This window comes from Octopus bimaculoides, chromosome 16 (assembly GCF_046866305.1).
Source record: "Octopus bimaculoides isolate indiv1 chromosome 16, ASM4686630v1, whole genome shotgun sequence".
NCBI lineage: Eukaryota > Metazoa > Mollusca > Cephalopoda > Octopoda > Octopodidae > Octopus > Octopus bimaculoides.
Genome location: NC_142943.1, coordinates 36802120 through 36816076, shown reverse-complemented (window position 1 = coordinate 36816076; position 13957 = coordinate 36802120). Strand labels below are relative to the sequence as shown.

The 13957-nt window shown below is 32.5% G+C and overlaps 1 non-coding gene across 2 annotated transcripts in view; it reads left to right on the top strand.

Moving 5' to 3' along the window:
• Positions 1-13957, top strand: part of LOC106880643 (uncharacterized) — a 194380-nt gene that overhangs the window by 157927 nt on the left and 22496 nt on the right. For both annotated transcript variants that reach the window (XR_016244706.1, XR_016244707.1), the window contains exon 3: positions 10058-10144. This is a non-coding gene — a transcript (uncharacterized LOC106880643). The remainder of the gene's footprint in view (positions 1-10057; positions 10145-13957) is intronic.

The window sequence follows — 13957 nt, the reverse complement described above, 5'->3', positions numbered from 1 at the left end:
TGGTTTCTTCGTATATGGAATTAATTTTCTAGTCAATTATTTGAAATCTCATTCGATATCTTATTACTTTAATGAGCACCACTTGCTTTCAAGTGAAGAAATAAAACAAAAATCTTAAGTTATTAAGGATTTGTTCAAAAAGGTGCAAGATTAAAAAACATTAAAAATAAATAAATTAGTTTTGTTATTTGATTATAAAGGCAGAGAATTGGTTGAATTTCTGGAGCGTCGGATAGTATGTCTTATATTTGTTCTGGTTCTTTACGCCTCGGGTTCAAAACCCACTAAAATTCTGATTTGCCTTTCATCCTTCCGGGGTAGGTAAAATAAAATTGCAGTCAAGCAGAGGAGCCGGTTTAACCGACCACCCCGGAGCCCCCATCCAAAGTATACAGACAAAACATTAATATCACAGAAGACAGAAAAAACATAGAATTTCATAGTTCTGGTGATATGGTGTTCACGAAACTTCAAGCAATGTTTAGTTTCATCTCTTCACGTTCTAAGTTCAAATTTTATCGATTCTATCCCATCTTTCTTGTTCTGACTTCCAATACGATCGTGGTCAATTTTGATTAAACTCCTTTCGAGGTTGATATAAAATAATTGTGAAGCAGTGTTCTATTTAATCCACTTGTAATCAGCGAGTAACTATGTTTTGTGCCGAAATCTATAAGTTAATATTAGTTCTAAAGAACATACATGGCCCTTGATTAAAACTTAAGTTCCTAGTTACATAGCATAGACACTGAGATTAATTTCAACCAGTAGTTGAAATGCTTCGATTTCACTCATTTCAAAAACTTTAAAAGGCACAAACTACTGAAGAACTCTCGACACGGTAACTTGCCTTGGTAGATATAACTGTTAGATTTACTTCAAATCACACAGAGTAATATTTAGAAAAGAAAGGTTAGACTGGCTAATGTGGTCCGAGGTATACTATATCTAGAGAAATACGAAGACGAATTGGCGAGTGCTGGATGGATTGATATAATCAGTAGAGAAATGTTTGTAATGCTTTTGTGGCATTTAGTTTCATCCATTTACGTTCCAAGCAGCGGGCGGTCACGTACAGGGGTCGAATCCGTGAACTATACTCCTCCACACAAATTGTACATCCTTGTGTATGTATTAAATATCACTATTACTTATAACAGTAAATTGCACCGAGGTCGACTTTGCTTTTCAGCCTTCGCGATCGATAAATTAAGTACGCTAGGTTCGAGGCCCCTGAATTTCAGACATTGTGCCTATATTAGAAAGGCAGCAAGGCAGCGAGCTGGCAGAGTCATGCTTAGCGGCGTTTCGTTCGTCTTTACATTCTGAGTTTAAATTCCGCTGAGGTCGACTTTGGCTTTCATCCTTTCGAAAGTCGGATAAAATAAGTACCAGTTGAGCACTGAGGTCGATGTAATCGATTTACCCACATCCCATAAAATTGCTGGCCTTGCGCCAAAATTTGAAATCAGTATTACTTACAGCAGTAGTTCAAACCCTAAAAAGCTACAATATTTTTACTTACAGCCGTCATATATATAGTTATATAAAGAGTTACTCATTTTGAGGTTCCGACAGATTTGAACGCGCATATACTATTTGCTGTTATATTTTCCTGGGTAAGACAGAGAAAACTGGGGGACAGAAAGAGAGTAGGTAGAATTAGAGGGTGTGAGAGAGGGGCAAGTGAGAAAGAGAGAGAATGGAGATCAAGGGAAAAGACAAACAGACAGACTCACACATAGTCACACACTCAAACGTAAGGTTAGCTGAAAATGTATTCACACTTTCTATACATAAATATGATACCGCATTTAATACGCACATATATCGTACCTTTCGTATTTATGCTAACATATTTATTATACTATAAACTTTGTATATAATTAATTATTGAACTAACAGTTGTCTGGAAACTTTTGCGTAGATAACGACACTGAATGTGACAACTGAATAGAGATTTGTGTTGCATATAGATGGAAACTTAAGACAATGTTCTCGTACATTCGAAGCGAAATATATGCATAGCCTCAGAGGCTACTTTTCCTCATTCCTTATTAACTTCTCATTTTTCATTTTGCAATTTCATTTCAGCTGTACTACTACTACTACTACTACTACTACTACTACTACTACTACTACTACTACTACTATAATAATAATAATGATAATAATAATTTTTCCGCTTTGTATGGATATTTTAACCAGTCTCTACTGTTCTGAAAATAATTTATCATCTTATTTGAATTTCACAATACATTTCAACGCTTCTAAAAAAAAAAAAAGCAGACATTAGTTTGTTCACATTTATCGTAATTTGAATTTTCAGCCTTGCAGCGTTCTGCTTGGTGGCTTTATAAGTTCGAAAATTGTAGATTAATTTGTCAGTGGACAGTTTAGCTTAATTGGTAAAGCAATTGACCGGTAATCAAAGGGATTTGAGTTCGAGTTTCATGGCTAACTGTTGACAAATTCTTCCGTTTTGTATAAATATTTTATCCAGTCTCTAAAAGAAATTATCATCTTATTTCAACATTTATCGTATATATAAATATATATATATAAATAACACAAACAGAGTTATACGAGGGTGTGCAGAAAAGTTCCTGGCTTAAAGGGTATCCCTAAAGGCCTGGTTGGAGACCCAACCTCTCGAGTTCTTTAACAGGGTTTAGAAATACTGATGAGCCGCTGCAATAAGTATATGAATCTGAGGGGAACGCTTTGAATAAAATCTTAATTAATTGACCCTTCTGCATTTACTTTTAACCAAAGTGAAGAATTTTTAATTACTCCTTCTTATAAACGTAGGCATGTTTGTATAATTAAACTTTCAGGTTCACTCCCAAGCAGGATTCGTTCTACACTACATTCGTTCTACACTACATTCGTTCTACACTCGTCTTTTAGTTTTTACTCTTGCACAGCTCCCTGGCCCGTTTTGAAAGAAAGAAAATACGCCATAATCAAATCAATATTCTACTAACGAATCTCATTCCATATGAGTCCAAAGTAATCAACCTTATCGGTCCACCTTCACTAGTTAGTTTTGCTACAAGGCACACCGCATAGTTGGGAAAAATGTTTTAATGAAAAATATAGAAAACAAATATATCAATTCCGAGAATGAGGAAAATTAATGGTTCACACTTAGGCAAAATATACCTACCTACCTACCTACATACCTACTTACATACAAACATAATTATATACACACATACATACATAAATTTGCGTGTGTGTCTGTGTTTGTGTGCGTGTGCATGTATGTGTGTGTTAGTAAAGAATAAAGAAAGAAATTAAAATATAGATATAAATAAAGCAGCATCTATAATTCATTTTAGCGAATAGGAAAGTTATTTGCTTTGAAGAAATTAAAAAAAAAACGAAAATTACTGCGCCAAATCAAGAGTCGAGCTTATTATCGCCCAAACACAGGTAAGTAGGTAGATATATAGGTGTGTGTGTGTGTGTGTGTGTAAATTTAGATCTGGTTCTTTACATATATATACATATTCACGAATGTATATACATAAACTCAAACACACACATGTTGAGATAGAGAGAGATCGAGTGAGTGAGTGAGGGAGGGAGCGATAGAGAGAAATAGAGCGAGAGAGAAAGAGAGCGAGAGAGAATGTGGGACAAAAGTCGACAGAAAGATGAATGATGCCTCTTTGGTTTTGGAATGGAAGCAAGGCGTGAGTTCGAACGTCTTTTATGGGCGAACAACGAAGAAAAGTTTAGCAAGCACCACTACAGTACCGTGTGATAAATATATGTAAATGTGTGTGTGTGTGTGTATGCTTGTGCATGTGTGTGTTTGTGGGTGAGTGTATGTGTGCGCGCCAGCGTATGTGTGAGTGCAAAGGTGCCATATTAAGATTTATATACACATTCACTCTATATATTAAGGGACGGTGACGACTGAAAATTTAGTAAATATGATTATCCTTCACAGAAATGCTGGCAGAGGAGGGGCTTACATGCCCTAATATTAGACTAATTTCTATAGTCTATATGCAACGACCTTATAATTATATGTATATATATATATATGTATATATATATATATATATATATATATATATATATATATATATATATATATATATATATATATATATATATATATATATATATATGGAAATATATGTATATATATATATATGTATATATATATATATATATATATATATATATATATATATGGAAATATATGTATATATATATATATGTATATATATATATATATATATATATATATATATATATATATATATATATATATATGCAAATATATGTATATAATATATATATGTATGTATATATATATATATATATATATATATATATATATATACATATATATATACATATATATATAGATATATACATGCATATATACATATATATACATATATATAGGCCTGTATTTATACACACGCATACATATATATACATATATATATATATATATATATATATATATATATATATATATATATATATATATATATATATATATATATATATGCATATATATTCATATATACTTACATATATGTGTACATACTTAGATATACACATAGATACACACATATGTACTCGTAGGTACTTTCATATATACACACATATATACATACGTATACATACACATACACACACACACACACACACATATATGTATATACACACGTACTCATACAATCACACACACACACTCGCACACACCTACACACACACACATTCACACAGGCTATCTCTCTCTCTCTCTCTCTCTCTCTCTCACTCACACACACACACACACACACACACACATACACCCTCATTCATTGAAGCAAAGAAAAACTTCAAATTAGTAGAGACAATGGTAAGAGACAAAAGAAAAGAAAAAAATAGGAAAATTCATGGCAAAGCTTGTGCGTGCATCTACGTTATTACTTATCAAATCAGATAGGTGGAGATGGTGATTTGAAAATATACATAAAATATTCAAACTTCGTTTTGTAGCGTTGAAGCCGAAACCTGAATAGAAAATCACACTTGTCTCGGCCAATATACATCAAACTGTAGAAATCTTCATTCTGTGTTTTGCTGTTTTCACACCTTTGTTTCCCGTTGTTTTTGGCTTTTGTTCCGTAATATCTCCTTTTCTAGCCTACGTGTTACATTTAGTCTTAATTTTCTGTTGTTAGCTGGTTGGTATATCTACAATATAACTTATGTTTCTAATTTTTTCCTAATATATTTTGTTTAGTTTTGTCTCTGTTTTACAAATCTATCTATCTTTTTACCTCTATCTAACTCTGTTTCTGTCTCATATCTTTTCTTTCTTTTATTTCATCTGTGTTGGTTACTTTAAATGAGTTACGATAATTAACATCATCAAAAACAACAACATAACAAAAGAATCAAGTAGCAATAATAAGAAAACTAAGATAGAAATCTCATCGTGGTCAATGTATCTGCCAGAAACGGAAACCCAATGTTCCTTAAATCACACGCATACTTCTTAGAAAATGAATAACATATTCTCTAATGTAATCCAAACTAAAATATGTGCAGGAAAAAGATATGATAGTCACGGTTGGAATGCCTTTGATGATAGGTATGTCAGACCATTTCTGACTAAAGATTAAACAGCGATCAAGCATTGGCAATAATAAAAATAACAAAACTAACGCTGATTTCTTACTTAGGTACAAGGTCTGACATTTTGCAAATTGGTCGATGTTGATCATATCGATCTAAAATCTTGAACTGCACATTTTTTCATCAATCCCAGAAGAGTTTCACTCGTACAAATCGACTCCAGCACTTTCTTTTTACAGCCTGGTTCTTACCCTATCTGTCATTGTTTCGAACCGCCAAATTACAGGGTAATAAACAAACCAACATCAGGTATCAAGCTGTGGTGGATGTCAAATAGTACATACAACCACATACCTACATCTATACATTGTATGTATAGATGTAGGTATGTACATATATGTGTGGATATATGCATATATTTATATATTATTTATATTATTATTATATATATATATATATATATATATATATATATATATATGGATTCAAAACAGCTTGATTCAAATTGGTTAGTACATCTTGAATATCAAGTGCGATGCTAGTTGTCAGCCATTTTGAATTTCAAATTCATAATGACTAACGACTAGTATCGCGTTTGAAACTCAAAAGTACCAACAAATTTGATTCAAACATGTAACTTCCAATAAAGTGACTGAGTGCCCTTCTTTCGTTTGTCCACTCACTCGTGTATATATATACATACATATATATATATATATATATATATATATATATATATATATATATATATATATATATATATGTGTGTGTGTGTGTGTGTGTGTGTGTGTGTGTGTGTGTGTGTATGTGTGTGTGTGTGTGTGTGTGTGTGTGTGTGTGTGTGTGTGTGTGTGTGTGTGTGTGTGTGTGTGTGTGTGTGTGTGTGTTTCTAGATATGTATTCGACTGGCTTCCAACGTTTCCGTTCAGCAAATTCACTCACTCACAAAGCATGGTCATTCCGGGGCTATAGAAGACATTTGTCGTAAATTCTTGTGCAGTGGACTGAACCCGAAACTACTTGGTTCCAAATCCAGGTATTGAACCATTCATAAAATTCTTATGTGGGTCTTTTAACCTTCTTACAACAGCATGTTTCTTTGACTGATTTGTGGTGAAGGAAAAAAATCATACTATTTGCTAAGCTAAGGATTCAAATCTGAAACTGAACCAATACTTTTTTGTTTTTGCAGATTTCCTTGAAAAAGGTGGGGGAAAAATTAGTATTGAATTTTCTTTCCACTTTAAATTTTCTTCAAGAGTCTTTACTGATTTCCTGCTAATTATTATATTTTGTCAATTTAAAAAAATATCATTTTGATATTTTGCCTTATAATTAGATATATATTTGATAGCATAAACTGATATTTGATAGCATAAACTGAACAAGCAAAAAAAAAAAAAAAAAATACAAAGAACAAAACAGCAATAAAACACTTATTTATCAAAATGAACTAAAGACGTAATGCATAACTATTTGGGGAACTTTGAACGTTAATGTCTGGTATTTTGAGAGATAGTGGAAACTCTTAATTGGTTTGTTACATATTTTATTGTTTTACCCACTAATTATCATTACAATGTTATCGTGTATTACATATTTTCGTTAATTCTACATTTTAGACATTTATCACATTTTACAGCATTTTTCAAGGTGCTAGATACCGCGTCTTCAAGCTAACTGTGAAAAGATACGATTTAGGAAGATTTCTCAATTGAGAAACACATTTTATCTAACAGCATAAATGCACACACATTCACCTAGAGTATTTTTTAGCCTCTGGTCAGCTTTGATGCAGGAGACATCTCTTTTTACGAAGAAAATGTGTTCATAACACACTCGATTCATTAGCAAAAACGAGTCTAGACCACCGGTGTTTCAACATCGGTTTGCCTCATCAGCCAGATGCACCTCCCCAATAATGAAATTATGATATTCAATATGTCCTTCATTTATTTAAAGAATAACATTGCTGCTATTGATTTCTACTATTGCTTACCACTATTGCTACTATTGTTTACTACTACTGCTGAGTAAAAGGTCCAGCGACAACATAGAGTTTCTATCGTTGAGTTGGGTATTTCATTCATATAAATCTTTGAGATGCAGGAAGATAACAAAGAAGGAAGGAAGAGATGAATGGGATAAGGAAGGTAATAAAGTTAAAGTAGAGTAACTTATTTCCTACTTGACATGTATATGTGGTATATGGCGGTGTGCATGTTCGCATCTGTTCTGGTTTTGTGTGTGTAATTGTGAGTTGCATTTAGTATTGTGGTGTGTGATGTGTGCGCATGCATATTGCGATGTAATGTGCGCATACATTTGTATCTATGTATGCAAATGTTGAAACATCTGTGCTCGATGTTGCAGTTAGCTCTTAATTGGCTTTGATCAAGAGGGTCTATATTTAAAACAATTCCTTCCGTGACCATTCTGTCGGTTTTCCAAAGAACATGAAAATTTAGGACCACGATTTTATGTAGATTGCGTATATAAGAATGTCCTCTTTTGGTCCTACAGCGTGCATAGATTGTTTGTGTATCTAGTTTGCAGAGAGTATATGCATGTTTTATGGTGGTGTGTCTATGTGTTTATATGTTATATACATGTTGTAGTTTCGCACAGAGGCATTTGAGCGTTTTCTAAGTGTTGTGCATGTGTATTCGTGCATACAAAGTGCACTGTGTACATATGATACGGGGGCTGTATAAGTATGCATTGTGTGTGCGTATGTATGTATGTATGTATGTATGTATCTATGCTTGTATGTATGCACTTCTTTGTGCAAAAAAGCGTGTGTAAGAGCGATCTGTGTCTTGCGTATATACACGTGTTTTAGTAGTATTGAGATGTGTGTGCATGTGTGCTGCTTATGTTTTAGGTGTGTATCTATGAATATATGTGTGTGCGTGTGTTTAAATGCATACGTATTTCAGATGTGCGGTGCATTGCTTTTGATTTATGTGGAGGTATGAGTGAAGTCGTGTAGGTGTGAGCATGTGTGTGTGTGAGTGTACATATGCGTGTACATTTACCGGTTGGTGTGGTCGTGTATGTGTGTGCGTACATGTATATGTGAGTGTGGTACTCAGTAAAATGCCTTTGATTTATGTGTGTGTATGCACGAAAGAGTATGTGCGTGTATGCTTGTAAGTGTATGTGTGCGGGTACTTGTGTATGTACGCTTAGGGTTAATGTATGAGTGTGTATGTGTGTAAATGTGGTATTCGGTGCGTGTCCTTTGATTTATATATGAGTATAAAAGTGTATACATATAAGTGTATGTGTCTCTGCATGTATTTGTGTAAGTGCGTACCTGTAAGTGTATGTTCCCTTTGATTTATGTTTGTGTATGTAAATGTGTGCGTATGTGCATGTATACGTGTAGATGTATACCTCCATGTGTGTGTGTATATTGGGGGTGCTCGCGCAGGCGCGTTTTCAGATTGGTAATCAAGGTCAAGCAATCAGCTGGAATAAATGTTAATTGATTAATAGCTGGTGCCACTTTTACCTGATTTACTGACAAATAAAGGGTTACCCTTGCCATCATTCACCAACCAACTATCAAACAACCACCATTTACCTTCTCTATCATCCACCATCCATCATTCGGCTCCACCTTCTCCCAAACCCTTAAACACTATCCATCATTCAGCCTCTACTATCCACCATACACCAACAACAGTCCGACGATATTCAGCAACCAACACACACGCCTCACTTGCTCCTCTCTCCATCATCCAAGCTCCAACTCACAGTCCCCAACAAATAACTTCCATCACATGTTTACCATTCGTCCATCCACCGTCGCCATTGACAGCTATTCGTTGTCGCATCTCTTTTATATTTTATATATATTAAAAAAACATCTTCTCATCTCATTTCTCATTGCATGTATCGGTACTTTATATGTATATATATATATATATATATATATATATATATATGTGTGTGTGTGTGTGTGTGTGTGTGTGTATATATATATATATATATATATATATATATATATATATATGCATATATATATATATATATATATATATATATATATGCATATATGTATATATATATATATATATATATATATATATATATATATATATATATATATATATATATATATATATGTATATATATATATATATATATATATATGTATATATATATATATATATATATATATATATATATATATATATATATACATATATATATATATATATATATATATATATATATATATATATATATATATATAAATTTATGTATGCATGTATATGCATGCATATATATGTATATATACACATACAGATATAGATAGATGTATTATGTGTGTGTGAGTGAATATATGCATATATGTGTGTGTATGTGTGTACGTTACATGTAAATACGATGAGTATCAATAATTCTATGACAGAACAGAAATTGTAACGTCTATTTTTTTTCTGTCTTTCAGGCAACGAATATAACAAGGAGCTTTGGTGACGGACGTATACATGTAAAACATTTGCATAACCAGAAATTCAACACTAAGTCTGCATAAGTAAGTCCAGAGTTTTTCCATATCAAGCTTCTCTTATTACACAATTCAAATTTAACTTGCATTACATATCCAGTTTCCATCCAAGTGATAACAATTCATTTGGATTTTTTAATTTCTTTTTCATATTTTGTCATCACAATTGCTACGTGATATTTGCCATATGTTTCTTCTCTTTCACAATTTTCATATCATTCATATTCATCATATAACTGCTGTATTGATATCAAAAAAATATTCGATATTCATAATAAAATATCTCTCTGAAACGCATATCAATATTTGTCACTGATAATATTGTGTACACTTTGCGCAAACACATACATATATCTATTTGTCTATTTATATAAACAATATATAGAATATATACATCATATATGTACATGCACACACACACACACACATACACACACACATACACACAAACACACGCACATATACACATCTTTAATACACATATATATATACGCAAAGTATAATACATATATACACATTATATAATAAATAAATGTATATGTTTATACAATATATATCTATATGTGTGTTTCTATGTACATATATATAATATATGATATATGATATATATGTAATATATGAAATATAGATACATATGCAAAATATATATGATATATGTATGATATATATATAATACATATACATAATATATATATAATATACATATATATAATATATAATCCATATATATACCATATATATGATGTATATATATATATATATATATATATATATATATATATATATATATATATGTATATAGAGCTAATATTGCAGATAAACAGAGGTAATCACGTATATACATATATCCGCGCGCGCACACATACATACATACATATATATATATATATATATATATATATATATATATATATATATATATATATATATATATATTCTTACACATGCGTATATGCACTCAAATACATCCATATATTCATATACATACTTATTTAGTACCTCTAATGATATGCATAGTGTAATATTCTTTTGTAGCGCTATATTCTAAATATTCATCTCTTGCTATATTATCCAAGCTAACCGCTATATACCCGCTGGATAGCATGAGTAGCATGACATATAACTACTTTTATAACTTTTCTTTCTTTCCTTTATATGTCCAAAATATAAGGTATTTATTTCCAAGCTATAATATTCTGATATACGAAATATCGTTGCTGATGTCTTTGTTTCTGTTCATATTATATTTCTATTTAAATTAACGGACCTGAAGTACTGTTTTATTTACAGTTATTGTCTGTATCTGTTACACGCATGCGCAACACGTGTATCTAATATCAATACGGATTCCCAAGCAAATACATATTCATAATAACATGCGTGCGCTCAATTACGTAGCGCATGCGCACGAGCAAATACGCATGTGTGTGTTACTCTATGTATATGACATATAAAATGCATGGATATACTAGAGATAATAAATATTGATATTTAAACATCTGGGCACAAGGGCTGTGTGGTAAGGAGTTGGCTTGACAACGACATGCTTCTGGGTTCGGTCCAACTGCGTGGTACCTACCTTGAGCTACTGTTTTGTACTATTCTCCCGGATCAACCAACGACTTGTGAATGAATTTTGTAGACGGAGACTGAAAGAAGCCTATCGTATATATATATGTATATATGTATGTACATATATATATATATATATATATTATAATTTTCCAGTAAATTTTGTAATTGTGTTTTTTGGTCATTTGTTCTAATGGAAGCCATTCCTGAGGAAGTGCCAAACGTCAGACATCCAACGGATCAGTCGCTGGATAGAGCTGAGCACAGGAATGTTGACATCGAATGGTAAATAATCAAATAAATGGAAAAATCAATCGTGTTGGAAGTCTCTATCGTTTTTAAATATACAAATTTGAAACCTTGGAAATATATATATATATATATATGTATATATACATACATACATACATACATACATATATATATATATATATATATATATATATATACATATATATATATATATATATATATATATATATATATATATATATATATATATATATAGAGAGAGAGAGAGAGAGAGAGAGAGAGAGAAGAGACAGAGAGATGCTCTAGTGTGCGTGTGTATGTGTGTCTGTCTGTCTCTCTTTATCTGTGTTTGTCCCCCCGCCATCGCTTAACAACCGATGTTGATGTGTTAACATCCCCGTAACTTAGCGGTTCGGCAAAGGACGACGATAGGATAAGTACTAGGCTTACAAAGAATAAATCCTGGGCTCGATTTGGTCGACTAAAGGCGGTGCTCCAGCATGGCCACAGTCAAATGACTGAAACAAATAAGAGAATAAAAGAATATATATATATATATATATGTGTGTATGTGTGTGTGTGTGTGCGTGTGTGTGTGTGTATGTATATGTATATATATATAAATGTAGATATCTTTACGGGTACATGTATGTATTTATACATGAATATGCATACGTATTCACACACAAAAATGTGTGTGTATGCGTAAGTGCGTGTGCGTGCATTGATACGTAGATGTGCGTGAGGATATATATAATTCTGCGTAGCAGTCAGAGAGCAATACCTACATAATGAAAGTTATAGTTAATACTCCATACTCCATTAAATAATGGGTAATAAAGTCTTGAAAATTTGTGAATGAGTAACCTCGTTAATTCATAAACAAACATAATTCTCACACTTTTATTTCTCTTTTACTTTTGTTCCTTTTTTTTTATTTTTTTACTTTTCAGTCACATGATCCTTCTCTAAGGGGAGACAATAACTAAATTCTCTCTATGCATCACTACGTTCAACTGTTTAAAAGTTCACTAATTTCCTTATTCATATATGTAAATACTTGTTTCTTCTCTGTGTGTATGTGTGTGTGTGTGTTATAAGTATTTTTATGTACTCTGAAATGTTTAACGAAAAGAAAGCTTCTTCAAGCAGCTTCGGTTCTAATGAAAGATAGACATGTTTCCATTTTCTTTATGAACTGAGTATTGCTTTTTGAATTTTCAAACACAAGCTCACAGCCAGATTAAAATTTAAGAAGCTCAATTTTCAACTGTGTGATTTCGGGTTCGGTCTCACTGCGTGGGTCCCGGATCGACAAATACCACATGAGTGGATTTGACTGAGAGAAATTTTGTGGAAGACCGCTGTTGATATGTGTGTGTGTGTGTGTGTGTCTTTGTATCTGTGTTTGTCTCATCCCACCGCTTTGAGCCTGGTGCTGGTTTGTTTAAGTCCCCGTAGTTTAATGGTCCGGCGGAAATAAGTGCTGGAGTCGTCATATTCGACTAAACGTCGTGACCTAGCATGGCCGCTATCCAATGACTGAGACAAGTAAGAGGTAAAAGATAATCCACAAGCACACAAAGAGACATGTGTGTGTGTGTGGGGGGGATGATGAGTGTGTATGTAGTGGTCAATGAGTGTGTGTGTGTGTATGTGTATGTGGTGGTCAATGTGTGTGTGTGTCTGTGTGTGTATGTGTGTGTGTGTGTGTGTGTGTGCGCGTGTGCATCTTGTTGGTGTGTTGTTCTTCCATTAGTCTTTTCGCAGTTTTGTTCGCTTGCTTCATTCCTACTCGAACATCACGTACGAAATATTGAATTTTATAGCCGTCTTAGAGTTGAGACAGGTCGTAAAATGAAAAGAGTCAAGTAATAAATTCAGTCTTTGAAGCTGTTCGTTATTTAAGATGTGATGCGGAGAGCAGCTGAATATATAAAGGAAAGTTCTGGACTATTTCTCCGTAGGTGAGCATTTTAGTAGTATTTATTGAAGTAGTTTCAAAATTAATTAGCC